The sequence below is a fragment of the Schistocerca americana genome, chromosome X (assembly GCF_021461395.2).
Source record: "Schistocerca americana isolate TAMUIC-IGC-003095 chromosome X, iqSchAmer2.1, whole genome shotgun sequence".
Classification (NCBI taxonomy): domain Eukaryota; kingdom Metazoa; phylum Arthropoda; class Insecta; order Orthoptera; family Acrididae; genus Schistocerca; species Schistocerca americana.
This window is the reverse complement of record NC_060130.1, coordinates 175,764,578-175,791,258: the sequence shown is the minus strand read 5'-3', so window position 1 is coordinate 175,791,258 and position 26,681 is coordinate 175,764,578.

Here is a 26,681-nt window from a genome sequence, read left to right as displayed (position 1 = left end):
TCTATGGTGGATCGCTGTATAGAGGCTCAGAGGAGAACGAACGTTTCTCAGCTGCATTCATCATCGTTATACTGGTCCAGCTCCTAGCATGATCATATAGGCCTAGGGTATCATTGCGTGCACAACACGATCAGCTCTGGTTCTCATAGCCGGCAATTTAGGCAGCAGTCGATAAATTACTAACCCGTTATGGCCGGTGGCTCTGACCTACCTTCGAAGTCTCCGAATATTCTTTTCCAACGAGTAACTCAAGACCGCAATTTACCTATGCCGCCCTGAACCACCTCTTTACAGATGGCTGCCCTGGCAATTCACGTTTTCCAAACTTCTCACCCATTGAAAACGTCTGGTCATAGGATGTTCGCTAACACTCGCCAGTCACTGCTGCTGATGAATTATACCTCAGAGATGAAGCAGCATGGAATGACATACATATGTTCAAGCTCAGACTGATTCGATGGCAAGGGGAGTTAGAGTCATTGTTTCTAGCAGAGGTGACAGCTCTGTGTATACCCCCAAATCAAACACAAATTTAATCATGTATTCGTCCTACCGTATTGCGTGCGAGCAATAGGTAAATTTTCGTTAAGTGCTATCCCTCCTGGTGTTGCAGGTTTAATGGCCGGCAAGGCACTTACACGTCCATCCCAGGCATCATGGTCTGCAATGCTCTTATAATTATTTAATTGATTTACACTGATCTGATTGGGGCCATCAGGCCCTTTCTTACATTGTACCAGGGTTTCACACATACAGTACCTTCTTTACATCACAGTTATCTAAGAAATAACAAATTTAATTTGACAACAGTATTAAAATTATTTGAGTGCCTGTAGTGGTTCAAATGGTCCAAATGGCCCTGAGCACTATGGGACTTAATATCTGAGGTCATCAGTTCCCTAGAACTTAGAACTACTTAAACCTAACTAACCTAAGGACATCACACACATCCATGCGCGAGGCAGGATTCGATCCTGCTACCGTAGCGGTCGCGCGGTTCCAGACTGAAGAGCCTAGAACCGCTCGGCCACACCGGCTGTCTGTCTGTAGTGACAGTGTGAGAAAATAATACTGACTATGAACTAACGAAGCTAATACTGGCAGTAATTCTGCTGCTGCTACTTCTGCTGCCACTAATAATGAAAATAGCAATAACAATAATAATAACAACAACAATGACAATAATAATAAAATAAAAATGACAGTAACAACAATAATGATAGCGACATACATATAAAAATAATTTAAAAGTTTACAAAACAGATGTTTTGTGACATAGTGAGTTCTGGATAAAGGAAATTTAAGGAGAATGCACCAGAAAAGAATGTGGGATAAGTGGAAGATCTGGTTGGAAAGAAAGACGTACAAGGGTAAGGAGTGTGTACTGGGACATGGTAATCATGATTGTTGCTTTAGCAGATATGTCATTAACTGTCTTCTGTAGCTGGACATGTTATTCCGTTCTCTAAGATAATGAGGGAGGTTATTCCAGAGTCGGGTTCCTGCTATTGAGAAGGGCTTCGAGAAATTGGCTGAACAGTGGAGTGGGACAGAAGGATTTTGCTCGGATGAGAGTGAGTGTTTCTAGCACGGGGGAAAGACCTTTAAGGTCGAGGAGAGATATGAGAGACAGTGTAGGCTGATAAGACAGTAGAGAAGACAGAGGCCATGGAAATCTCTGCGCTTGTCTGCATGCAACCATGACGGTGAAATACTGTGTGTCTGTAACTAAAGTGCAGCTACTCACAGAGGTCCAGGCCGGCCGAAGTGGCCGTGCGGTTAAAGGCGCTGCAGTATGGAACCGCAAGACCGCTACGGTCGCAGGTTCGAATCCTGCCTCGGGCATGGATGTTTGTGATGTCCTTAGGTTAGTTAGGTTTAACTAGTTCTAAGTTATAGGGGACTAATGACCTCAGCAGTTGAGTCCCATAGTGCTCAGAGCCATTTGAACCATTTGAACAGAGGTCCAGTGTGGGCTCTAATTATCGTATGGGAGCGAAACCTGGTTGACATTCTCATGCGTTAATGCGGAACCAATTTACGATGGAAAAAATCAGTTCCAATTTTGGACAAGTACAAATCTGACACTTGAATGCAAGAAAAAAAATGTTTCCATATGTAATGGTTAAGAAGGAGTGTGGGCAGAGAAGGTCGAACAAGAGAGAAAGGCATAATGTTGATTTTATTATTAATGAGCACCAGACGTGGACGAGATGCTGTACAGCGCCAGATTTGCAGCTGGTGGCCTAAATTGGAACCAATTTTTTCCAGCATATATCGGTTCCGCATTAACGCAGGGGAATGTCATAGGACCGTTGCTATTCACAATATATATAAATGACCCTGTCGATAACATCCGAAGTTCACTGAGGATTTTTGCGGATGATGCTGTGGTATATCGAGAGGTTGTAACAATGGAAAATTGTACTGAAATGCAGGAGGATCTGCAACGAATTGACGCATGGTGCAGGGAATGGCAATTGAATCTCGATGTAGACAAGTGTAATGTGCTGCGAATACATAGAAAGAAAGAACCTTTATCATTTAGCGACAATATAGCGGGTCAGCAACTGGAAGCAGTTAATTCCATAAATTATCTGGGAGTAGGCATTAGGACTGATTTCAAATGGAATGACCATATAAAATTAATCGTCAGTAAAGCAGATGCCAGACAGATTCATTGGAAGAATCCTAAGGAAATGCAATCCGAAAACAAAGGAAGTAGGTTACAGTACACTTGTTCGCCCACTGCTTGAATACTGCTCAGCAGTGTGGGATCCGTACCAGATAGGGTCAATAGAAGAGATAGAGAAGATCCAACGGAGAGCAGCGCGCTTCGTTACAGGATCATTTAGAAATCGCGAAAGCGTTACGGAGATGATAGATAAACTCCAGTGGAAGACTCTGCAAGAGAGACGCTCAGTAGCTCGGTACGGGCTTTTGTTAAAGTTTCGAGAACAACCTTCACCGAGGAGTCAAGCAGTATACTGCTCCCTCCTACGTATATCTCGAGAAGAGGCGCTGAGGATAAAATCAGAGAAATCAGAGCCCACACAGCGGCATACTGTCAGTCTTTCTTTCCACGAACGATACGAGACTGGAATAGAAGGGAGAACCGATAGAGGTACTCAAGGTACACTCCGTCACACACCGTCAGGTGGCTTGCGGAGTATGGATGTGGATGCAGATGTAGAACGGATTAGCATATCTTAGTTTCGCTGCCACACGATAACGGCAGCCCACAGTGGATCTCAGTGAGTAACTGTACGTTAATTATAACCACCCAGTATCATCCAAGAGTCGAACATCACAGATATAAGGAACACAGGCATCTATAAGCAGTTCTAGGCGTCGTGACCTTTCCTGAGAAATACCTTGCAGAATAACATCGCTGTTATCAACAACTGGAAGTATACATGCTTGTACAAGTTTGTTTTTCAGGTCAAGAAGGAAGAGCGTTTTAAATTTTTGTGGGGTGTAGAGAGATGCTGATGCCCTCTTGCACATTGCAGTTACGTCCTCAGTCCAATTTATATTTTCGTCTGTTATTACTCCTACACTCTCTGCTGAGGGAGAGAAGTTGATATTTGTCCCATTTAGATGGCTGATGGCCCTAGAATGACCAATCAGTATAGCTTGGACTTTGAATGAGTTGAGCGTTGGAGCTGTATACTGAGTCCATTTCCATAGTGCATACTGGTCCGTATTTACATTATCGATATCTCTCCTCAGGTTTTGCACTTAGTTACAACTGGGGGTCATCAGCTTGCATGTGGTATTTACAGTAGAACAAAATTGATCATATATCACTGACATACAATGAAAATGGTATTGGACCTAATATGGAGCCCTTCGGGACACCTGATACTCCTTGTCTCCATTTTGACCTTAGTTGCCTGAGATGATTCATTGGTGGTGAAACGTCAGGTACGAGCAAAACCATTGCACTGCACTTTGCGAGAAATTTAGGCAGCTAAGTTTCGTAGATAATCTGTCTAAGTCGACATTATCAAAGATTTTACTGAAGTCTAAGTAGCACATGATAGTCACTTCTTGTGCGTCCACGGCAAGCTTCAGGTCATCTGTTACCTTTATTATGGCAGATGCGCTGCGATTTTTACGGAAAACTGACTGGTATTTGTACGAGTGTCACTCCAAAAGAAATGCATACTATTTTTTGTAAAAACACAGTTTTCATTCTGTGTGTGCGAAAGTCTTACAGTGTGTAGATACATCCTTCCCACTTGTTTTCAGATTTAGTTCAAGCTGTTCCCGTGAGTGGCGCCGTCACAACATGTCTTGAAGATGGCTTCTACACTTGACGTTCGTCATAAGCAGCGTGCTGTCATAGAATTCCTGTGCTGTGAAAACGAGACAGTGGTAAACATCCACAAGAGGTTGAAAACGGTGTTGGAGGTGCTGCTGTCGATCGCAGTACAGTTAGTCGGTGGGCAAGCAGGTTACGTGATGAAAGCGGGCGCGGCAATATAGAGGATTGTCCTCGCAGCGGCAGGCCTCGTACTGCACACACTCCAGACAATGTGCAGGGAGTTAACGAATTGGTGACTGCTGACAGACGCACCACAGTGAACGAATTGGCATGCTACGTTGGGATAGGGGAAGGAAGTGTTTGAGGAATACTGAAATTGTTTGCGTTAAAAAAGGTTTGTGCTAGGTGGGTTCCCAGGATGTTGACAGTGGCTCACAAAGAAACAAGAAAAACGGTATGCAGCGAACTTTTGGAACAGTACGAGAATGGTGGGGATGAATTTCTTGGAAGAATTGTAACAGGTGGTGAAACATGGCCCCATCACTTTTCACCAGAGACGAAGAGGCAATCAATGGAGTGGCATCATGCAAATTCACCCAAGAATATAAAATAATTCAAAACCACACTTTCTGCTGGAAAAGTTATGGCTAAGGTGTTCTTCGATACCGAAGGACTCATGCTTGTGGATATCATGCCAAGTGGAACCACCATAAATTCTAATGCATATGTAATGACACTCGACTGAGTCGTGTTCGACCACATTGGCAAAAGCAGGATGTTTTGCTGTTGCACGACAATACACTACCACATGTCTCTCAAAAAACCATGGAAGCGATCACAAAACTCTGATGGACAACACTGAAACACCCGCCTTACAGTCCTGACCTGGCTCCATGTAACTATCATCTCTTTGGGAAACTGAAAGACTCTCTTCGTGCAACAAGGTTTGAAGATGATGACTCCCTTGTGCACGTTGCCAAACAGTGGCTCCAACAGGTTGGTCCAGAAATTTACCGTGCGGGTATACAGGCGCGGGTTCCAAGATGGCGTAAGGCAGTTGAGAGGGATGGAAATTATGGCTGAAATGAAAATATTGTTCCTAAGGGATGTATCTACACACTGAAAAACTTTCAAACATGTAGAATAAAAGATAGATTTAAAAGAAAATTGTGTGCACTTCTTTTGGAGTGACCGTAGTATAATACACTATTGGCCATTAAAATTGCTACACCAAGAAGAAATGCAGATGATGAACGGGTATTCAATAGACAAATATATTTTACTAGAACTGACATGTGATTACATTTTCACGCAATTTCAGTGCATAGATCCTGAGAAATCAGTACCCAAACAACCACCTCTGGCCGTAATAACGGCTTTGATACGCCTGGGCATTGAGTCAAACAGAGTTTGGATGGCGAGTACAGGTACACGATACCACAGACCATCAAGAGTAGTGACTGGCGTATTGTGACGAGCCAGTTGCACGGCCACCATTGAGCAGACGTTTTCAGTTGATGAGAGATCTGGAGAATGTGCTGGCCAGGGCAGCAGTCGAACATTTTCTGTATCCAGAAAGGCCATACAGGAACTGCAACATGCGGTCGTGCATTATCCTGCTGAAATCTAGAGTTTCGCAGGGATCGAATGAAGGGTAGAACCACGGGTCGTAACGCATCTGAAATGTAACGTCCACTGTTCAAAGTGCCGCCAATGCGAACAAGAGGTGACCGAGACGTGTAACCAATGGCACCCCACACTTTCACGCCGGATGTTACGCCAGTATGGCGATGACGAATACACACTTCCAATGTGCGTTCACCGCGATGCCGCCAAACACGGATGCGACCATCATGATGCTGTAAACAGAACCTGGATTCATCCGAAATAATGACGTTTTGTCATTCGTGCACCCAGGTTCGTCGTTGAGTAACCAATCGCAGGCGCTCCTATCTGTGATGAAGCGTCAAGGGTAACCGCAGCCATGGTCTCCAAGCTGAGAGTCCATGCTGCTGCTAACGTCGTCGAATTGTTCGTGCAGATGGTTGTTGTCTTGCAGACGTTCCCATCTGTTGACTTAGGGATCGAGACATGGCTGCACGATCCGTTACAGCCATGCGGATAAGATGTCTGTCATCTCGACTGCTAGTGATACAAGGCCGTTGGGATCCAGCACGGCGTTCCGTATTACCCTCCTGAACCCACCAATTCCATATTCTGCTAACAGTCATTGGATCTCGACCAACGCGAGCAGCAATGTCGTGATACGATAAACCGCAATCGGGATAGGCTACAATCCGGCCTTTATCAAAGTCGGAACGTGATGGTACGCATTTCTCCTCGTTACACGAGGCATCACAACAACGTTTCACCAGGCAACGCCGATCAACTGCTGTTTGTGTATGAGAAAGCGGTTAGAAACTTTCCTCATGTCAGCACGTTGTAGGTGTCGCCACCGGCGCGATCCTTGCGTGAATGGTCTGAAAAGCTAATGATTTGCATCTTCTTCCTGTCGGTTAAATTTTGCGTCTGTAGAGCGTCATCTTTGTGGTGTAGCAATTTTAATGGCCAGTAGTGTATCTGTATAATAGTTTTTTTTTTTAGTTAGGTAGTTTGTTAGCTGGTCATGGACTAAATATTCTAAGGACTTGAACAGTGCAGGAAGAATGCAAATAGGTCGCTAAACAGAGGGTGCTGTGGCAACGACCTTTTTTGGTAGTGGCTTACCTAGCCTCTGTATCGAGGCCTCAGGGAAAACAGTTGTGATTGAGGATCGGTTGAAGATATCTGTTATTGTAGGCAGTAGGAGCCAGTAACAAGCTTCATCATTTGGACAGTGATTTCATCGTGTCCAGCAGCTTCTGGTACACATGATGGCTTTTCTGACTGTATTGCAAGTAACATGCTTTAGGTAGAATTTTTCGTACCTACACTGGGCAGTGAAGAATATACGAACAACATCATCACGTCCATTGATTCCGATTCTAGAACGTCTAAAATATGAGTAGTCCCAGAGAAACAGTTCCCACGCACACACTCCATGGTGGTCGCCAGTGCGTTGTTCAATTAAGCTTTTCCACTAGGATCACCAGGACATTCCCCACTGAGCAGTGGACAGCGTGACAAGAGTGGGTCTGGTAAGGTCTGGATCACCAGCTAGGTGGACACGATCTGCGAGGAACGTTTATGATCTCTCTGCTCGTGACTTAAGATCTGTATTTTCACTAGATGAGCCGGCTGGTGTGGCCGAACGGTTCTAGGCACTTCAGACTGGAACCTCGCGACCGTTACGGTCACAGGCTCGAATCCTGCCTCGGGCATGGATGTGTGTGATGTCCTTAGGGTAGTTAGGTTTAAGTAGTTATAAGTTCTAGGGGACTGATGACTTATGATGTTAAGTCCCATAGTGCTCAGAGCCATTTCGCTAGAGGAGTCTATACTACATACTGAAAATTTTCGAAGCAATCTGTCCATAAATGTAGGACTACCCGACTATCGTGATATGCAGTGCACAGCCTCTGCCACAGGCAAGTACAGCATTGATTTTGAAGATTTATTTTTCATTCTGCACTAGTTCAGAAATCATTGCGAGTTGGATGTCACATACCGAAAATTTTGTGTATCGGGAGCAAAACTTAGTCACATTGCGCCTTAAATGCAGAAGGGACATGTTTCCCAGTGTTTATGAAAGCTATATAGTATTTAACGCCGGAAAAGGATGTAATACGGTGCAAAATTTTTTTTTTTTCATTCCAATTGATCCTTGGTGAGGAGGTCCTCCAGTATGCAGAACATGTCAGAAAAACAACAATACATGACAACTATTTACAACTCAAACAAATAAGCTAATGTACCATTCCACAGGTCCCAAGTGGAATGATCGTCATTTTTTAATGAACACTATATGAAAGATTGTACTTACACACATACACACACACACACACACACACACACACACACACACACACACACTTATTTACAATGAACACATTACTGCACTGGAATTATGCAGAAGTTATATTGTACTTATATATATACACACGCAAATCAGTTGGTTCTACTGAGAAATTCATCAATGGAGTAGAAGGAGTTGGCCACCAATAAATCCTTTAGGCTTCTCTTAAACTGAATTTCATTGGTTGTTAAGATTTTATAGCTGCTGGCAAGTTATTGAAAATGTGTGTTCCTGAACAATGCACACCTTTTTGTACAAGACTAAGTGACTTTAAATCCTTGTGAAGATTATTCTTATTTCTAGTATTGATTCCATGAATTAAGCTGTTGGTTTGAAAAAGTGATATATTTTTAATGACAAATTTCATTAAAGAATAAATATATTTGGAAGGAGTAGTTAGTATCCCTAGTTCCCTAAACAGGCTTCTGCAGGATGTTCTTGAGTTCACACCACATATAACTCTTACTGCACGTTTTTGTACCCGGAAAACTTGGCTTGATGAATTACCCCAAAAAATAATCCCATATGACATTATGGAATGAAAGAAAGCATAGTATGCCCGCTTTTTCATTTTTATATCCCATATGTCTGACACAATTCGCATTGCAAATAGAGCTTTGTTAAGACGCTTCAGCAGTTCTGTGGTGTGCTTTTCCCAGTTGAATTTAGTATCAAGCTGTAATCCCAAGAATTTAACGCTGTCCACTTCTTCTATCTGCTTGTCATCATATGTTAGGCATATACTCGTGGGACACCCCTTACAAGTTCTGAACTGCATGTAAGATGTATTAAGATCTTGGGAAACAAAACAAAAATAGGATTATGAGGAAAAGAATCAAGAAATGAAAAGGGATTTGTATAAATGACGGAATGAAGGTGACTTGGCACTATTTGTCAGCGATAAGGTAAATTACACAAATAAATGGAAACAAGCTGTGGCGCAGTTCCCGAGAAACTATTTCCTGCTATTCAACTCGGCAGGAAATGCACTCTCTTGTTGTGAAACCGGCGGACACTCTCCAAGCCTTTCTCAGTCGCTTGTTCCAGCACCTCGGGAAAACATTCAAAATTATTCACACGTTAATACCGTCCTGCGGAGACAGTAGTGTTTGGGGACGGGGCGGTATCTCTTCCAAGCTAGACCTATAAAGGTCGCCGCTACCCATTAGACCACTTTAAATTACTTCCAGTAAATGAGTCTTTAATTCTGTAGTGGCTGAATCTCAGTCACATGCATGTAGGTAGAGCAGGGCGTTTACATGATGATAGGACACAATTTCGTGCGTGACGAAGGAATACAAAAGTAGTTAATGAGGAGAACAACACCTGACACACAGTATTGCCACTATCACAGATTACTCTTGTTTAGTAGGCCGCGGTGGTCTAGCGGTTCTAGGCGCGCAGTCCGGAACCGCGCGACTGCTACGGTAGCAGGTTCGAATCCTGCCTCGGGCATGGATGTGTGTGATGTCCTTAGGTCAGTTAGGTTTAAGTAGTTCTAAGTTCTAGGGGACTGATGACCTCAGTAGTTAAGTCCCATAGTGCTCAGAGCCATTTCTTTTTTTACTCTTGTTTACTTGAATTTTATGGCGTTGTCATTCAAAGTACTCATTAGGAAAATGACAAAAAAATGGTTCAAATGGCTCTGAGCATTATGGGACTTAACTTCTGAGGTCATCAGTCCCCTAGAACTTAGAACTACTTAAACCTAACTAATCTAAGGACATCACACACATCCATGCCAGAGGCAGGATTCGAACCTGCGACCGTAGCGGTCTCGCGGTTCCAGACTGAAGCCCCTAGAACCTCACGGCCACAACTGTCGGCCAGGAAAATGACACCTCCGTCTACATCTATTCCTACATCGTACTCCGCAAGCCACTGTGCGGTAAATGGCGGAGGGTACCTTGTAGCACTTCTAGCCGTTTACTTTCTTACTCAACTCGCAAATGAAGCAAGGGGAAAACGACTGTCTGTATGCTTCCGTACGAGCCCTGATTCCTCTTATCTTGTCTTCGCGATCCGTACGCGAGGTGTATGATGGTTATAGTGCGGTCGTTCCGCAGTCTATCGGCAAATGCCTGTTTCTAAACTTTCTCAATAGTATTTCGCGAAAAGAACGTCTTCCCCCCCCCCCCCCCCCCCCCAAGGTATTCCCATTTGTGTTCACGGATCATTTGCGCAATACTAGAGTGTTGATCGAATCTACGGGTAACAAATCTAGCAGCACGCCACGGAACTGTTTCAATGTCTTCCTTTAGTTGGATTTGGTAGTTCTCCTATATAGGTGAACGGCAGTTTCCTAGATTTCTCGCAATAATAAAAGGCCTACAACTCTCCTTCCCTACCATCATTCTTGTGTTTTCGATCTATTTCGTATCGCTTTGGAACATTACACCTAGATATTCAATCGACGAGATAACGCCTGTTCGAGGGCATTCTTCACACAATTGACGAATCGTTTGCCTCCCTCATCCTCCCTCTGTCGTTCGACTTGCCGTAACATCTTTAACAACAAATCTGAATCTGGTGATCGAAAAAATTATTTTTCTTTTATTTTAAAGTAAATACTACACTGATATTCCCCTGTAACAGAAATAAATTTCTGAATCTTTTACGAGCGACAAATATTAAAAGAAGAAAAAAATAATTTCCATCTAAGGTAACAACTGATATCTTTAAAAGCATTTACCGAAAGCAGAAAGAACTAGATCTACTTTATTGCAGTAACTTGAATAAAAATTTGTTATCTATTGAATGGAGTAGTCAGAATGAAAATATAAAATTTATGTCATTTTCAGTGTAACAATGGAAAATTTTAATTCTACGGTTTACAAATTGTTTTCCTTGCATCGGTATAACTGGAAAGAAACATCAAAATATCATCTAACTTTATACTGACGTTTTAAACATAAGACACTGTTGAAGAGAGTAAGTTGTGTTTTGTGTATGAAGTAAACGCATCACTAAGTACTTAAACTGCAGAAACTTTTCCAAATGGATAAACGTGTTCAAAATATTTATGAAGGCAGCGGAAAAAGGAAACACAAATTTATGTGTGCTATGAAAGACAGATGTTCTATTAACGAAATCACGTAGAATTTCTGAAGATGTTCAGTGTATACAAGGGAGAATGTTGTACCTATGGTACAGTGTACCCAGGAACACATGATGTTTTTTGGTCGGTACATCGGTCTAGTGACTGATTTTTAGAAACACATGAAGAAATGCGCACTAGAGACCACCAAAAGCTGTTCCCGCCATTTTCTACAGTTTTCTTGTTGCTGGATGTGAGGTTGTCTTTTCTTCAAAATGTTCAAGTGTGCGTGAATTCCTAAGGGACCAAACTGCTGAGGTCATCGGTCCCTAGAATTACACACTACTTAAACTAACTTATGTTAAAAATAACACACACACCCATGCCCGAGGGAGGGGCCTCTCAATCAGTGACGTGGCGCCTCAAAGTCTCCGCGCGGCTTGTCCTTTGTGCAGCATTTGCAAATATTTCGAGTTCTACATATTCAAGTGTTGTATAATAAATTAAAATTATTTGGAATATGTTGTTAGTTCTCCAGTTATAGAATTTAATGGCAAGTAAAATTCTCTATAATTTTAAAACTAATTATGTAATATTTGGATGGTGAAGACATGCTTCATTGTTCGTGTGCCATATTGTTCCTCGAAATAGGTCTTTTACCATTGAACACGTGACGTTTGTAAATTGAATGAGTTTAATTAATGTCTTAACAATTTTACTTGTCTTCAAAGTGAAAATTTGTGGTAGATTTTCGATTTCAAAACATATTTTGCGTGTAACTGATTTTCGATAACACTTTTGCTTAATTTGATTTAACACACTGATTATTGGTGTGTAATAGAGTAATAATGTAACAGGCAGACGACTAACTGGAGTATTAACTAGATTTTCTCGATTACAACGGATTTAAATTTGAATAACATACTTATTCCTAGATACGTGACCATGTTGTACATTGGAACATGTTTTCATGTTTGAAAAAACCTTAATTTCCCCAGTAATTTTTGCAGTTTCAGAAAAACCTTGCAGCACATAAAAAGCGGATGGCATCATCTAAAATGGAATAAGGAAACATATTAATCTTCTGTTACAGGGATGGCTAGAGGCGAAAGCCTGAGAAGTGGTCTAAGGTACAACACTGTCCGTACTAAAATATGTTCCCCGGGTTAAAAACATTGTATTGATGTTTTCCTAACCTTCAACTTAGCAAAATTCTTTCAACTGAATTTTAATCTAGTGATTTAAAGGTGTCACTTTCAATGCCACTCCTCGAAATCCATCTTGAGAAACTATTGACTAAAGGTATGTCTTGAGTTCTGAAAAAGCTCCTTCACCACTAATTACAGATATCGCTACAGTCGAGAAAAATCTCAGTCTTACAAAATACTGGGAACTACGTCAATAGAATCGACTTTCGTAATATACGATAACGTGCTATATGTAAACTTGCGACTGACGACCATAGATGTTCAGTCCCACAGTGCTCAGAGCCATTTTTGTAAACTTGCAGCAAAACGAATGGACCCTAAGATCAAAACTTCATTGTTTAGTGAAACTTGATCCCAGTTAGATGGGAATTTAATCGAAAAGTTTACATTTCAAATACATCTGTATTATCTAGAATGATATTTGTTACTGAAGTCAGCAGTGACTCGTAACCACACATCCACAGTTATCTCGAAAATGGCCCTTCTGAGAATCCAGGATTCCTGGAACATATTAGTAATCTAAGTTTTTGAAAACAGCCACAAGTGAAACTTATTATTTTTTATTTATCGGTTTCTCTCTTCAAATGAACAAGAGCATCATCAGAATGTACACTGTAAAAGCCGACCGCGGTGGCGGAGCGGTTCTAGGCGCTTCAGTCCGGAACCGCGCGACTGCTACGGTCGCAGGTTCGAATCCTGCCTCGGGCATGGATGTGTGTGATGTACTTAGGTTAGTTAGGTTTAAGTAGTTCTAAGTTCTAGGGGACTGTTGACCTCCGATGTTAAGCCCCGTAGTGCTCAGAGCCATTTGAACCATGTTTACACTGTAAAAGATACAAATTGTGATAACGCGGAAAACTTAGATTGACGTTACGTAAAGTACACATTCTGTTTCCAGTGTGGTGACTTACGTTTAAAATTCACTGACAAAACAAAAGATTGCGTTTAAAGTTGGTTGACAGCACTAAAGATTAAACTGGCTACGCTATAGTACTTAAACTTACGTTTAAAGTATGTTCAAAGTACAGTAGTAAATGATGACACTGACAGCGCCAATGATTAAATTGACTGTACAACAGTACTTACATCGTCCATGGCATAGTGCTGTCAGTCAACTTTAAACGCAATCTTTAGTGCTGCCAGTCAACTTTAAACTTTTCACCATACTGGAAATAGAAATGTACCTTGCTTAACGTCAGTGTAAGTTTTCCGTATTAATCGCCATGCTACATTCTACAGTTCGGAGCCCTATAGCGGCAGAGGATTGCAAATACACTCCTGGAAATGGAAAAAAGAACACATTGACACCGGTGTGTCAGACCAACCATACTTGCTCCGGACACTGCGAGAGGGCTGTACAAGCAATGATCACACGCACGGCACAGCGGACACACCAGGAACCGCGGTGTTGGCCGTCGAATGGCGCTAGCTGCGCAGCATTTGTGCACCGCCGCCGTCAGTGTCAGCCAGTTTGCCGTGGCATACGGAGCTCCATCGCAGTCTTTAACACTGGTAGCATGCCGCGACAGCTTGGACGTGAACCGTATGTGCAGCTGACGGACTTTGAGCGAGGGCGTATAGTGGGCATGCGGGAGGCCGGGTGGACGTACCGCGGAATTGCTCAACACGTGGGGCGTGAGGTCTCCACAGTACATCGATGTTGTCGCCAGTGGTCGGCGGAAGGTGCACGTGCCCGTCGACCTGGGACCGGACCGCAGCGACGCACGGATGCACGCCAAGACCGTAGGATCCTACGCAGTGCCGTAGGGGACCGCACCGCCACTTCCCAGCAAATTAGGGACACTGTTGCTCCTGGGGTATCGGCGAGGACCACTCGCAACCGTCTCCATGAAGCTGGGCTACGGTCCCGCACACCGTTAGGCCGTCTTCCGCTCACGCCCCAACATTGTGCAGCCCGCCTCCAGTGGTGTCGCGACAGGCGTGAATGGAGGGACGAATGGAGACGTGTCGTCTTCAGCAATGAGCGTCGCTTCTGCCTTGGTGCCAATGATGGTCGTATACGTGTTTGGCGCCGTGCAGGTGAGCGCCACAATCAGGACTGCATACGACCGAGGCACACAGGGCCAACACCCGGCATCATGGTGTGGGGAGCGATCTCCTACACTGGCCGTACACCACTGGTGATCGTCGAGGGGACACTGAATAGTGCACGGTACATCCAAACCGTCATCAAACACATCGTTCTACCATTCTTAGACCGGCAAGGGAACTTGCTGTTCCAACAGGACAATGCACGTCCCCATGTATCCTGTGCCACCCAACGTGCTCTAGAAGGTGTAAGTCAACTACCCTGGCCAGCAAGATCTCCGGATCTGTCCCCCATTGAGCATGTTTAGGACTGGATGAAGCGTCGTCTCACGCGGTCTGCACGTCCAGCACGAACGCTGGTCCAACTGAGGCGCCAGGTGGAAATGGCATGGCAAGCCGTTCCACAGGACTACATCCAGCATCTCTACGATCGTCTCCATGGGAGAATAGCAGCCTGCATTGCTGCGAAAGGTGGATATACACTGTACTAGTGCCGACATTGTGCATGCTCTGTTGCCTGTGTCTATGTGCCTGTGGTTCTGTCAGTGTGATCATGTGATGTATCTGACCCCAGGAATGTGTCAATAAAGTTTCCCCTTCCTGGGACAATGAATTCACGGTGTTCTTATTTCAATTTCCAGGAGTGTATATAGATCTGAAGAATGAAGATGCAGAATATTAATAACGTCTATCCTATTTACAAAGCTTTAAGAGTTCTCACATAAAAATTATGGGGCATTACTATTCATCATCCCCTCGTGTTTACTATGGAGAGCAAACGACCATCCTCGTATTAGGTCGCGTCCGCGACCATGGTAAAACCGGCACTCAGTGACTAGCATCTGCGAAAACTTTCCATTCATCACCCGAGCCAGAAAAGCAGTATGATTAATGCGTTCGTAACGCATGCAAGACGAAAGTATGAGCTGCAGCACCTCGGACGTGAAATGCAAAAATCGTAACGCGTTTTGCGAAAAATTGGAGTTCCATCAGTTACATAAGAAGTGTCACGTAATCTAACACACGCGAAAAGAAGAAATGTCAGGCATTGCCTTTCTGCCACACATTACCAGGATGGCAGACAGAGTCGGCTGTATAGTGCGCAAAACTGAATAGAAACCGATCAAGAAGATCGGAGAACGTCTCAGACCGACAAAACACAGAAGGGACCCACTGGCAAAGTCGAGAGCACACCGTATATCGTAAACGTGTGAAAATGTCTATGTTGGAATGACCGGACGCTCCATCAGCACTGGGTTCATCGTACATAACGGAAATGCAGACTGGGACATGCGAATGTGTCGGCCGTGGTGGAGCACAAGCTGCGAGAGAACGACTACGTATTAATATTCGAGAACGTGCAGGTTCTCGCTGTGTAGAAGAGCTTGGACGCTAGTTCGTTTCCGGAAGCTATTCAAATTCATAAATACGGCAATAGTTTTAACAAGAAGGAAGACAGCTTCGATATGAAAGCATGATGGACTCCGTGGAGCAGCGAACGACCGTTACAGGTAACAAGTGTAGAACCACAGAGAAAGGCCCTCAAATGTTGGCTCGAGTAATGCAGTCGGTGACAGAATTCGCGCCTGCCGGGGTGGCCGAGCGGTTCTAGGAGCTACAGTCTGGAACCGCGCGACCGCTACGGTCGCAATTTCGAATCCTGCCTCGGGCATGGATGTAAATGATTAATGGAAAATCTCATATAAAGATGTGAAACAAATACTAACAAAGAGATAGAGGGGCTGGCCAGTACTTACCTCAGCTCAGTACAGCCGATAGATACACAAAACATAACAGAACCGAAAATTTACGTATCCTAGCTTTCGGAACTTTGTTCCTTCGTCAGGGAGGAGAGAGGAGAAAAAAGGGGAAGCAGGGAAAATGCACAGCCTTTTGCATTGGTATGACGGCAACTAAACTGGCTGAGCGCATGAACGGGCACAGACGAACTGTCCGCCTAGCAGACGTCCAATACCCAGTAGCGGAGCATGCCCTCCAGCATAATTCTAGGGTCCTAGGAACCTGCTACAGCGTACGTGCCATTTGGCTTCTCCCGCCCAACACCAGTCCCTCGGAACTGCGGAGGTGGAAACTTGCACTCCAACACATCCTTTCATGCCGCCATCCCCCTTGACTGAACCTACGTTAACCAACCTCACTCCCATTTACTCTTCAGTCTTCTCCTCTTTCCCTTTCCTCTTTAGCCATTCACGCACCTTTTCATCCTACATAGTTGTGTTTATCTTTATACTATATCCCTCTTTACTTCTGTATGCATCCTCTTTGGTTTGAAGCTGGCACAGTACTTACAGTAGAATATCTTTGGTTTCCCTCTGACACCCATGCCTCCATCTTCGCTACCCTCCCTGTTTACCTTTCCCCTGTTGCTTCATACCCTGGGTTGTGAGTAACTGAATCCACTTTCCCTTCTTCCCCTTTTTTCCCCTCTCTCCTCCCTGACGAAAGAACAAAGTTCCGAAAGCTAGGATACGGAAATTTCCTGTTGTGTTTTGTGTATCTATCGGCTGTACTGAGCTGGGGTAAGTACTGGCCAGCCTCTATATCTCTCTGTTAGTATCGGGCATGGATGTGTGTGATGTCCTTAGGTTAGTTAGGTTTAAGTAGTTCTAAGTTCTAGGGGACTGATGACCTCAGAAGTTAAGTCCGATAGTGCTCAGTGGCATTTGAACCTTTTTTTCTTTTTTCTTGACGGAATTCGCGAGGCCCCTAACCTCTTCGTTATGCTGGACTGCGCAGTTTTAGTCTATTAACACATCATAGGATGCAAGGAGACCAAGTGCTACCAAAATATTTCTATAGGCGTGGAGTGTAAAACCATCTGAACATAGAGAGAGTTTTTTGGAATGCGGGAGGGTATATTTCTGCTGATTCATTTATCTCTTATATTTATTAGCTGTGTTCAATAAACTGACGAGAAAATGTTACTTAGTATGCACTGTATTTATACAAGTGATTGTGAATTTCAGTGCCAAAGCACGAATTCCTGGGTTGTTCAGGCAAGGCTTCCCATGTTGAATGGCAGTGCTGTTGTTCTGAAATCTTAAAAATATTCAGCTTCCAGACGTACCAGGCAGCCGCTGCTACAATTGATCACGCCATAGTGGTTAGCATTGGCAGAATGGCGGTTGGATATTGTAGTTTGGACAGCGTGTAAAAGCTGACGAAAAAAACCCTCTGCAGGCGATCTAGGTGTCTCAAATTTTATTCACGCAAGGTTACTTTTTTCACCTCAATTTTTGGTTACAAATTTTTATTATACATGTCCTCACGTGTTTTCTTGTAAACACACGGGGGAGCCTAGTGTGTCCTGCAGTAGATTCTTTTTGATCAGTTGTTAAAATGTCAGGTTAATTGATGTTTCCACTTTGAAAAGCTTCGAGCATATGCTTTGCCTCATTGATATCTTGATCATAGTTGAGGAGCACACTGACATTTCAAACTCATTATTATTTCCACGTTTGATCTCATCATCTTCTATAACTCACTCTGAGTTTTATTCATACCTAATATGGGCGCCTGGCTGTCTCTTTTGTTAGTAGTTTTGATGGTTATAGCTTGAAGCTCGTAAGTTGTGGCTCGGGGCGGAACTTGCATATGTGATGCTTTGACATTCGATAGTGAAGGGAAAGAATGATAGTTCTCAAATGCGATGAATGATAGTTCTCAAATGCGATCTTCAACTGTTCAGACGTTTTCACTTTTGCCAGCATCCTGTTTTTTCTCGAGACCTCCAAGCCACCGCCAAGACGGTTTGAGTACTTTTTCCTTACATAACTTACATGTGTTCTTTCTCTTAAGGTTTTTTTGACGAAAAACTTACTATGACAATGTAACGAAAAAATTATTTGTGAATATCCCATATTGTCGCATATTAGAAGGAAAATACGTACATTCGGTTTCGAAATGGTCTGTGTCTACGTTCAGTCTACACTTGTACTGAAGTAGCGTTACAGGTCCACCACGAAAGTTTGCTAATCTAGCAGTAGGGGTAGATACATAACGAAATCCAATTAACAACTCATTCAGTACCACAATTAATCAATAAAATTAACAGAAACAGAAAAACGCAGACGCTACCAACTGCGCAACTTAGTAGTTGTTCACCTTTAGACCTGCAGGTCAATAGGCAACGACAAATCGTTTGGGGGAAGAGTTGTCTTAGGAGTTCTTTAGTGATTGTTGTTCTGACTGCTAGCGACTCTTTCACAGAAGAGGTGAAAACCTTGTATCCAGAGTGATTAGAGCTGGAAACTAACGCACTCTCCCACTAGAAAGGCGAACACTTTACCGCTATTTTTTTCCGGGACTACTTCCTCCCCGTCAGCCCTTCGTTTCGCTCGCCAAGCTTGACGTATCGGCCTGGCTTCTGTTCAGTTTTCTTTTTATTGTAATTAAGATGTACACTGAAAGAATGAAAAATGACAGCTCTCCTCCGTTTTTTGTCTTATTTTTTATGTGTTCATTTACTTATTGTTTCTTACTTTGTTGTTTAACTCTTGTCTAAATACCTTCGCTAGATGTGAACAATCCCAATCCACTGGCAGCCTCAGAGTTCGTGTTATCGAAGTTTGCTTCCGCAGTTTATTCCGTTGCCATTTGCTGCTTTTTCCTATGCTTCGGTTTCCCAAGTATGGTTTTCTGAGTTTGACATGCCGCAACTCTGATAACGCCACTCGCTGGTAGCTCCGCCCTATTACCGGTGTTCTGCACAACACATTTTTCCACATCGTACAAGTACTGATTTTTCTTTTAGTTTTGTTGCCTTCTGCGGCAGCTGATTTTCTTTCCATTGTGGAAATTCCTGAACATAAAATAATTTATGTATTTCTCATGTCTCTTAGTGGCATTTTTCTTCATCATGGTTTCGTACTCTGAATGAAGAGGATGTCTCTCTTCTACACATAACAAAAACACCAAACAAAATGTCGCCTCTGGAAGTAAAGTCTCCTAGAAAGCAATGTTATCTTGAAACCTAAAATCTCCTGTATGCTGAAATGTCTGGAGACAAAATGAACGCTTCTAAGAAATTAAAAACTTCTTCAGTACTAAGCAACTAAATGCTTCTTATAACTGTTTCCTTTGAAAACTACAATTCTTCATTGACTGACAGGAACAACTATCTTCACACAGATGTCTGTGTAGAACTGTTACGAAAAAAAGAAAAGTGTAATCCTTCTTGAGAAATGAAAGTCTCTGAAAACACCTGAACGCTTGTATATGGCATACGTTCTTCTTAAAAATAAATACATTTGGAAAATGATCATTTGGATTATGTCCGTCTGTGGAACATATAAGCACTTAGTCCTAAATATGTGATCTCTTTCATAGGGCGTGAGAGACTCAGTTGAAGGAAATTTTGAAATTTTCTCTTGTTCTCGAGGCCAAATCGGTTTTTAGTGTGTGTGTGTAATCTTACGGGACTTAACAGCTAAGGTCATCAGTCCCTAAGCTTACACACTACTTAACCTAAATTATCCTAAGGACAAACACACACACCCATGCCCGAGGGAGGATTCGAACCACCGCCGGGACCAGTCGCACAGTCCCTGACTGCAGCGCCCTAGGCCGCTCGGCTAATTCCGCGCGGCTTTTAAAATCTGTGCCCCGACCAGGGGTTTTTAGTCCGCCATCGTTGACTGAGTAGATATAAGCCGAAATCTAATACATCAGGACTATTGGTTAACAACAATTAGTATATAAAATGATCCGCCAGGCGTTTGTATCTATTGTGCTTGACTTCCAGGAAGAGCTGGAAGTCTGGTGTCAGGACATCTGTGATTTGAATGGGTGGGGCGCTGTCCTGTTGGGCACTGTCAGTTTTTTGCATGTCCAGTTCCATGCATGTACTTGGTATTTGCATAAAAAATGACTGGACTTGCCGCAGTCACATGGCACAATTCGCAGTATGGACTCGGCGCAAGATTAATTTTATGCTTCTTTTGTTGGGTAGGGATAGTTTCTGTTACCAGTTCATACCATTTGGATCGGACACCTATTTATAGCGTTTTGTTATGAATATTAGCTCAACCCAGTGTCCAGTCTGTGGTGGGATTCTATGGAGTAACATGTTAACTTTTATACTCTTAGGCCAATGAAAGATGTTAGTGGAAACTCAAAGAGTAGTTTGCGGACTTTTTAAGTGTGGAACAACACACTGTGCGCACTTTGATTTAACTTATGTGCATATAGGATGCGAAATCCGCACGCTCCGGATATCGACATCGTGCAGCTGTGATTGTTCACCTCCACCTGCTGGGGAGGCAGGCTAATACTTTTTCGTCAAAAAAACCATAAGAGAAAGAACACATGTAAGTTATATAAGGAAAAATTACTCAGTCTTGGCGGTGGCTTGGAGGTCTCGAGAAAAAACAGGATGCTGGCAAAAGTGAAAACGTCTGAACAGTTGAAGATCGCACTTGAGAACTATCATTCTTTCCCTTCACTATCGAATGTCAAAGCATCACATATGCAAGTTCCGCCCCGAGCCACAACTTACGAGCTTCAAGCTATAACCATCAAAACTACTAACAAAAGAGACAGCCAAGCGCCCATATTAGGTATGAATAACACTCAGAGTGAGTTATAGAAGATGATGAGATCAAACGTAGAAATAATAATGAGTTTGAAATGTCAGTGTGCTCCTCAACTATGATCAAGATATCAATGTGGCAAAGCATATGCTCGAAGCTTTTCAAAGTGGAAACATCAATTAACCTGACATTTTAACAACTGATCAAAAAGAATCTACTGCAGGACACACTAGGCTCCCCCGTGTGTTTACAAGAAAACACGTGAGGACATGTATAATAAAAATTTGTAACCAAAAATTGAGGTGAAAAAAGTAACCTTGCGTGAATAAAATTTGAGACACCTAGATCGCCTGCAGAGGGTTTTTTTCGTCAGCTTTTACACGCTGTCCAAACTACAATATCCAACCGCCATTCTGCCAATGCTAACCACTATGGCGTGATCAATCTTAGCAGCGGCTGCCTGGTACGTCTGGAAGCTGAGTATTTTTAAGATTTCAGAACAACAGCGCTGCCATTCAACATGGGAAGCCTTGCCTGAACAACCCAGGAATTCGTGCTTTGGCAATGAAATTCACAATCACTGTCAAATACAGATACTGCGCTACTGTACTTCATGTGAAAGCCGAGACAAGCTGATGAGAAAACTAAATAACTCTCTCCCTGTACAGGACTCACATAACTGCGTGAGGAATATTGGGGGGGGGGGGGGGGGCAGACACTGGGAGATATGGAAGTTTGGGTCTGTCTGTGAAGCATGCTCAGATAGCCAAAGTGGTTACGGCGACCACTCACATAAAGTGGGAAATCCGGGTTCGAGTCCCATTCTGGCACACACTCTCATTTGTTTCCAATAAATTGTATAGCTGTGGTGATACTTACCGCTATCAATCAGCAGTGCATGTTCCTTCAGACATGCATGCATGTCCATAGGAACAATAGATCGAACTTTACAGACACTGTAAAATGCAGGGACTGCATTAATCTTTTCGTTAAAATAAGTGACAAAATTTGTTTATCACTAGCACTGTCTTCTCTTAGCACCTCTAATTCTCGTCTTGCTCTAGGACTTCAAATGAAGTGTAACCTCGTGGTTGGCTGGATATGGTGTAATGCACTCCATATACAACTATCATCCGATTGCATGTGTGTCAACATTATCTTCCTAATAATTTTCGGTCCCCGTTCTTGAAGTCAGCTGCTATGCAGTGCCACTAAATCGTGCTGCGTGACTTTTTCTACTTAGCTGTTAGGGTGGGTGCTGGAAGAGAGCTCTGATCTATTTACGCTACTGAAATGACGTAATCGGATTTGCGTTAACTCATCTGTATTATAACAACAACGTTTCTACTCTATATTTACATTCACGATCTCGGGTGATACAAAGTGGTTCAAATGGCTCTGAGCACTATGGGACTTAACTTCTGAGGTCATCAGTCCCCTAGAACTTAGAACTACTTAAACCTAACTAACCTAAGGACATCACACACATCCATGCCTGTGACAGGATTCGAACCTGCGACCGTAGCGGTCGCACGGTTCCAGACTGTAGCGCCTAGAACCGCACGGCCACCCCGGCCGGCGTGGGAGGTTTCAGATAGATTATATAGTCTAATGGTAACACAGAGATTTAGGAACTAGGTTTTAAATTGTAAGACATTTCCAGGGGCAAATGTGGACTCTGACCACAATCTATTGGTTATGAACTGCAGATTAAAAGGTGGGAATTTCAGGAGATTGTAATTGGATAAACTAACAGAACCAGAAGTTATAGAGGGAGAGCATTAGGGCATGATTAACAGGAATGGGGGAAAGAAATACAGTAGAAGAAGAATGGGTAGCTTTGACGGATGAAATCGTGTAGGCAGCAGAGGATCAAATAGGTAAAAAGACGAGGGCTAGTAGAAATCCGTGTCTAACAGAAGAGATATTGAATTTAATTGATGAAAGGAGAAAATATAAAAATGCAGTAAATGAAGCAGGCAAAAGGGAATACAAACGTCTCAAAAATGAGATTGACAGGAAGTGCAAAATGGCTAAGCAGGGATGGCTAGAGGACAAATGTAAGGATGTAGAGGCATATCTCATTAGGAGTAAGATATGTAAGATAGATACTGCCAACAGGAAAATTAAAGAGGCCTTTGGAGAAAAGAGAACCATTTGTACGAATATCAAGAGCTCAGATGGAAACCCAGTTCTAAGCAAAGAAGGGAAAGCAGAAAGGTGGAAGGAGTATATAGAGGGTCTATACAAGGGCGATGTACTTGAGGACAATTTTATGGAAATGGAAGAGGATGTAGATGAAGATGAAATCGTAGATATGATACTGCGTGAAGAGTTTGACAGACCTAAGTCGAAACAAGCGACCGGGAGTCGACAACAGGCGAAATACACTCAGACTTCAAGAAGAATATAATAATTCCAATCCCAAAGAAAGCAGGTGTTGACACATGTCAAAACTAGCAAACTAACAGTTTTATAAGTCATGGCTGCAAAATACTAACGCGAATTCTTTACAGACGAATGGAAAAAACTGGTAGAAGCCGACCTCGGGGAAGATCAGTTTGGATTCCGTCTAAATGTTGGATCACGTGAGGCAATACTGACCGTACGACGTATCTTAGAAGATAGATTAAGGAAAGGTAAAGCTACGTTTCTAGCACTTGTAGACTTAGAGAAAGCTTCTGAGAATGTTGACTGGAATACTCTCTTTCAAATTCTGAAGGTGGCAGGAGAAAAATACAGGGAGCGAAAGGCTATTTACAATTTTTACAGAAACCAGATGGCAGTTATAAGAGTCGAGGAGCATGAAAGGGAAGCAGTGGTTGGGAAGGGAGTGAGACAGGGTTGTAGCCTATCCCCGATGTTGTTAAATCTGTACATTGAGCAAGCAGTAAAGAAAACAAAGGAAAAAGTCGGAGTAGGAATTAAAATCCATGGAAAAGAAATAAAAATTTTGAGGTTTGCCTATGACATTGTAATTCTGTCAGAGACAGCAAAGGACCTGGAAGAGCAGTTAAACGGAATGGACAGTGTCTTAAAAGGAGGATATGAGATGAACATCAACAAAAGCAAAACGAGGAAAATGGAATGTAGTCGAATTAAGTCGGGTGATGCTGAGGGAATTAGATTAGGAAATGAGACACTTAAAGTAGTAGATGAGTTTTGCTGTTTGGGTAGCAAAATAACTGATGATGGTCGAAGTACATCTACATCTACATCTACATCTACATTGATACTCCGCAAGCCACCCAACGGTGTGTGGCGGAGGGCACTTTACGTGCCACTGTCATTACCTCCGTTTCCTGTTCCAGTCGCGTATGGTTCGCGGGAAGAACGACTGTCTGAAAGCCTCCGTGCGCGCTCTAATCTCTCTAATTTTACATTCGTGATCTCCTCGGGAGGTATAAGTAGGGGGAAGCAATATATTCGATACCTCATCCAGAAATGCACCCTCTCGAAACCTGGCGAGCAAGCTACACCGCGATGCAGAGCGCCTCTCTTGCAGAGTCTGCCACTTGAGTTTATTAAACATCTCCGTAACGCTATCACGGTTACCAAATAACCCTGTGACGAAACGCGCCGCTCTTCTTTGGATCTTCTCTATCTCCTCCGTCAGACCGATCTGGTACGGATCCCACACTGATGAGCAATACTCAAGTATAGGTCGAACGAGTGTTTTGTAAGCCACCTCCTTTGTTGATGGACTACATTTTCTAAGCACTCTCCCAATGAATCTCAACCTGGTACCCGCCTTACCAACAATTAATTTTATATGATCATTCCATTTCAAATCGTTCCGCACGCATACTCCCAGATATTTTACAGAAGTAACTGCTACCAGTGTTTGTTCCGCTATCATATAATCATACAATAAAGGATCCTTCTTTCTATGTATTCGCAATACATTACATTTGTCTATGTTAAGGGTCAGTTGCCACTCCCTGCACCAAGTGCCTATCCGCTGCAGATCTTCCTGCATTTCGCTACAATTTTCTAATGCTGCAACTTCTCTGTATACTACAGCATCATCCGCGAAAAGCCGCATGGAACTTCCGACACTATCTACTAGGTCATTTATATATATTGTGAAAAGCAATGGTCCCATAACACTCCCCTGTGGCACGCCAGAGGTTACTTTAACGTAATAAATAAAACGTAGACTGGCAATGGCAAGGAAAGCGTTTCTGAAGAAGAGAAATTTGTTAACATCGAGTATAGATTTAAGTGTCAGGAAGTCGTTAATGAAAGTATTTATGTGGAGTATATCCATGTATGGAAGTGAATCATTGACTATGAATAGTTTGGTCAAGGAGAGAATAGAAGCTTTCGAAATGTGGTGCTACAGATGAATGCTGAAGATTAGATGGATAGATCACATAACTAATGAGGAGGTACTGAATAGAACTGAGGAGAAATTTGTCACACAACTTGACTAGAAGAAGGGATCGGTTGGTAGGACATGTTCTGAGGCATCAAGGGATCACCAGTTTAGTATTGGAAGGCAGAACGGAGGGTAAAAATCGTAGAGGGAGACCAAGAGATGAATATACTAAGCAGATTCAGAAGTATGTAGGTTGCAGTAGGCACAGGGAGATGAAGAATCTTGCACAGGATAGAGTAGCACGGAGAGCTGCATCAAACCATTGTCTGGACTGAAGACCACAACAACAACAATCTCCACATACCCACCAAATCTCGCAGTTTTCCGTTCGCGAAGTTGTAGAACAATTACCTCTAGGAGAAAAGATGCAGCGGAGATTTTGATTAACGACGCACTCAAAGATGTTTCTGAGGTAACACATTTTTTCTCTTTAGTTTAGTGTGTACCGCGATGACTATTCGTTGTTATATTAAAAGAGTTTTCCGTGGGATAACCTCTGCAGAGTTTGAAACTTAAGGGGAAAATCTAGAGCCTTGATATTTTTGGTCCTTCAGTGATGAGTGCACAACTGCTAAATCACTCCTTATGTATGTCAGGTTTCTGGGTTCGCGCCCCAGTTGAAGACACTGTTTTAAATTGTGACAAGTGTCCGTCAAGGCGTATACCGTGCTAAGAATAAAAATATTTCATCTCATTATAGTGCCTGTAGCCCATAGGTTCTACAGTCAAGCAGAAACTAAAGAGCCTTGGGAAAGCATGTGTACAACGCAGGACAAAAATGGTTCAAATGGCTCTGAGCACTATGGGACTCAACTGCTGTGGTCATAAGTCCCCTAGAACTTAGAACAACTTAAACCTAACTAACCTAAGGACAGCACACAACACCCAGCCATCACGAGGCAGAGAAAATCCCTGACCCCGCCGGGAATCGAACCCGGGAACCCGGGCGTGGGAAGCGAGAACGCTACCGCACGACCACGAGATGCGGGCTCAACGCAGGAGTACGCCTAGTTGATATTATGTGGTTTTGTGGGGGAAAAAAACACTTTAATGTCGTGAATACTTGTCGAATCTCGAAGATGACCAATTAAGAGGATTTATTTGTACTTAAGTTACTTATGACAGGTGAGCTAAGGCTTTGGTCATCAGTAGTGATAAAACTCAGTTCTAACTTCAGTGGATGTTGGGTACAAGGCTGGAAACCGCACGTCACTGAGGGAAATGTCGTAT